Below are 4,093 nucleotides of genomic sequence, written 5' to 3'. Positions count from 1 at the left end.
ATAAGAGACCATTACAACCATTGTCCCACTGAGAAAATGCAGATCTGATACGCATTTTCCATTTTTTGGGCAAATCTGGGCAAGATCCTAAAATTCTAGAAAAACAATCTTTTTTATAAAACTGCCTCAAAGACCCTCATGTTAGTTTTAAACCATTGTGAACCTTGGGAAACGGTTTTAGTTCTAGATAATTTGTTGCACTGTTAAAAAACCCGTTTTCTCAGATTTTTGCGATTCGCCTCCAGCTTCACGCAAATCAAGGGAAAACTTGGCAGTTTGGAAACTGTGCGAATTTTGAGCAGATTTGTTGATTTGCTTCTAGAGACCCACACATGCGACCTAGGTGCAATACAACTCATGGGAAGGTGTTAGAACATCATTGACAACAAAAAACTTCCTTGGTTTTCCCCGGAAGCATGCCGAGATGTCGAAGCTCCAAATTGGTGTAGGAATGTTGCTCTTCAGTGCAGGAATAGGTCAATGAAAGATAAGTGTGCCTCTGACTATCAAAAAGGATCCAAGATAATTCTAGATGTGTGTTTATACTACCTGCTAGAATTTTCCTCCGTGGAAAACTTGTATGATGAAGTAGCCCACATATACCTCCATTTTGGTGCAAGATCTCTATGAAGTGCAGGACCTGCATTAACAACATTAGCGAACATCGAACCTAAGAAATGCATATAAAGAAGGTATAAAATGCAAACCAAATCTAAATATTCTCTATTGAATCGAAAGAATGTATAAGTGCAACACAAAGATTCATAAACTAGTAAAATAAGGGAATAAGTGAAGCATCAAATGGGAAAAAAGATGCATTAGATACAACAATTTCGGGGCCTAACAAGCACCCCTGCTTTCTCCTATAGCACCTCTACTAAGCACCCCTACTTTCTCCTGTAGCACCTCTGCTTTATTTTGTAGCAAGGTTTTTTTTGCTTTTAGTTTCTTATTTTTTGTTGATCTAGTGGTTAAACTTATCATGGATTTCACAGGTTGTTTACCCTTGGTTCTGGGGGAGGTGTCCTCCTCAGTTTTCCCTTCCACTGGCCCCAATTCTTTTCTTGTTGGTTAACTGACTCTTTAATTTTGATGGGATTGTTGAAGGAGGTTGAGGGTGATAAAAATGAGGCTAGATTAAAACGAGACTAATGGTTATGAAAAACAAGGTTGGTGGTGATGAAAACAAAGTTAGATGGAAACAAGGCTAGTAGGAGACAAAAATGAGGCTAGGTAAATATTGAGTTTGGTGAAGTATTTGGCTTGTGAATGGCTATCTTTATTAACCCCCAATACTTAGACACGCAAAAGATCAATTACATAGCACTGATGAAGCCTAAAGGATTTGATTACATACCTTGCCTACCTGTGGATTAGATTGCTAGAGGTGATTTCATGCTGGAGTTGGAACATATACATCATGATATCAGAGGGAGTTAACTCTTTTTCTTGTTCTTGGTGCATCTCTTCATAACTTGATTATACCTTGACTGATAACTCTTTTTTTTTGTGTAGGTTCCTATTTGATGTCTAGGTTGATGCTTTTGGTGGAATTCCTTCCCAAGGATGATGTTTCCCTTCCTGATTGCACACACAGATTCGTCATGCTTCTGTTGGTGGAAAAAAAAAGGATCTTAGAGATTCTATTATGAGTGCATAGGTTGCTACTGGAGGAGTTTTCTTCCTGTAAATGCCTTTTAATCCTCCCTTGAAGTTTTTATAGTTACTGATGGTGTTGAGGTCAATGATTAAAATCCATGAGGACAAGGTTGGAGTCATGAGGGAGTAGGGTAGACATTGGAAAAATAAAAAACAGTGGCTTTTGTGGTTTTTCTCTTTTTCTTTTTTTAGAGGTAGGAGAGAGAGGAATTTTTTAGCAAGTTTTGGTGAAATGGAATGGATAGATGATGGATGGGTGATTAGTGAATCATTGGAGGACCTATTTGACCATTTATTAGAGAATACATGCCCTTTTGGCCCCTTTTCCAATCAAATCTGCGTCCTGTATCATTTTGGGCTACTCTTGTAGCATTTCAGGACAATCTCTTGTAGCATAACTGTTTTATTCATAGACTATATTGGATTGACTTGAAATTTGGTGAGCATGTTTCCATAATCCTTATGAATCTCCCCATAAAATATCTTGGCCAATGGATCCACGAATATCGAGAAAAAATAAAAATGTTGTAGGTGATGGAGGTTGTTTTCCCGAAAAGTGCGCACTTGAATTTCTTGAAATTGCTTGAACATGTTACCATTATCCATATGCATCTCTCCTTGAAACATATCAGATAATGGATGCATGATTTTCAAGATATGATAAAAACAAATTTATGCTCTATGTATTTTGGCCTCCTGTAGCAAAACATAGCCCTCCTGTAGCATTTTAGGATAGCAAAGAAAATGTATGAGAAAGGCTTGGGAATGACGGGTGGATGTTGGAAATGGATGAGGGTGATGGACTTAAATGGCCTTGGTACTGTTGGAACATATGAGAAAAGGAGGAGAAAGCCCAAGTTTGACTTACATTGACTAGATTTTTAACCAACTTTTTCTTTTGGTGCTGACTTGTTTTTTTTGGTTGCAAAGGTTGGAGAGCACTAGCATTCATCAGAGAGAAATACATAGAGAAAAGATTTTTTCTTTTTTTTTCCTTTTTCAATTTTTCCTTTTTTTCTTAGGCCTACTAGTTGCCTCAATGAGGTTTTCAGCTAGTAGGTTTGCCTAGTCGCCTCAAAGGAGGTTTTCACCCAAGATCTTTTATTTTTCTCTTTTTTCTTTTTTCCAACTCATTGACCACCTCATGAAGGTTTTCAATCAATGAGCCAATCTCAGGTGCCTCAAAAGAGGTTTTAGCCTGATATTTTATTCTTTTCCTCTTATTGATTCCATTTTTTATTTATTTTTTCTCTATCCTACTCTACATGAAAAACAAAATATATTTCAAGTATAGGAATACTTCCAATGGAGCCATGTGTACATCAAGATGATAGATAAATTCATGTGTAGGCTTGAAATATATGCTTTGACATGTACTTGAATTTTCGAGACCAAATGCTTTGACTTTGACGATATCAAGTACTGTTGAAGAAGAGAGTGATGTTCCATCTTGTTGATTTTTTTGAACCAAACCTCAATATAGCTTTGACTCCCTTGGTTCGATTTCTCATCTAGATCATTCTTCATGTCTTATTCTACCATGACATTCAAATATTCCTCTTTATGCAGATTATTCTATTGAACACATGGAGGATTTGACAGTAAACATGAGGGAACATTCTCAATCTTTGATTTTAATGTCTGCTCTTCATCAAGTGCAACCCATGATTCTTTGTTCTTTTAATTTGAATCTTGTTTTCTCAAATGTTGTACTTCAATGACATTAAGAGAATATCCTTTTTGAAATACTCTTCCTGATTGTTGTAGCGGATACAACACCCTCCAAAATTTTGGCTTGCACTCAAATTTCAGAGCCTTCATTGGTTTTTCCTTGATGGTTGCAGACACTGGAGCTCGTTCCATGAGCTCCTTCAGAGTCTTTCCACCCCTTCTGCTTGCTTGGTCAGCTGTCATCTTTTGGCATGTTTGATTTCTTTATCATGCTTTCGATGCTTTTTTGGTGATTTCGAAGGTTTGTCTTTGTGTGTTTGAGTTGTCCTAACTATGTAAACATTGGTCAGACTCATACACAAAGTTTTAAGCATTGTCACACAAGTGCCTTCATGGTCTTCCTAAGGTCTATCTCAAGTGTTGCACATGTCACTTTTGGTTCTATAAAGTCTCACAAAGGGTAATACTTTTTCTTGTTGTTCCAGTGGTCTATCTCATCGTGTCATTGAAGTATGCCAAGTGTGTGATCACAATGTCAAGTTCCTCACAAGTTCACTTGCCTCGCACACTTAGTTATTTTCCTGAAAATACTTATGACCCAACAACTCTCTTCCACCAGACCCCGACTGAGCTGCACACTACGTAGTCTCAACCCTCAGTGGTGTTGCTCTGTTGCCTGGAAGTGCACAAGCACTACCCCCAGGGCAGTTGCACTATGAAATTCCAGAACGAAGCAACCTGCCTTCCTCCCCAGAATCACACA

The sequence above is a fragment of the Pinus tabuliformis genome, chromosome 2_2 (assembly GCF_031772625.1).
Source record: "Pinus tabuliformis cultivar Carrire ecotype Pingquan chromosome 2_2, CPIR1, whole genome shotgun sequence".
Lineage (NCBI taxonomy): Eukaryota > Viridiplantae > Streptophyta > Pinopsida > Pinales > Pinaceae > Pinus > Pinus tabuliformis.
Note: the sequence above shows the minus strand (reverse complement) of the source record.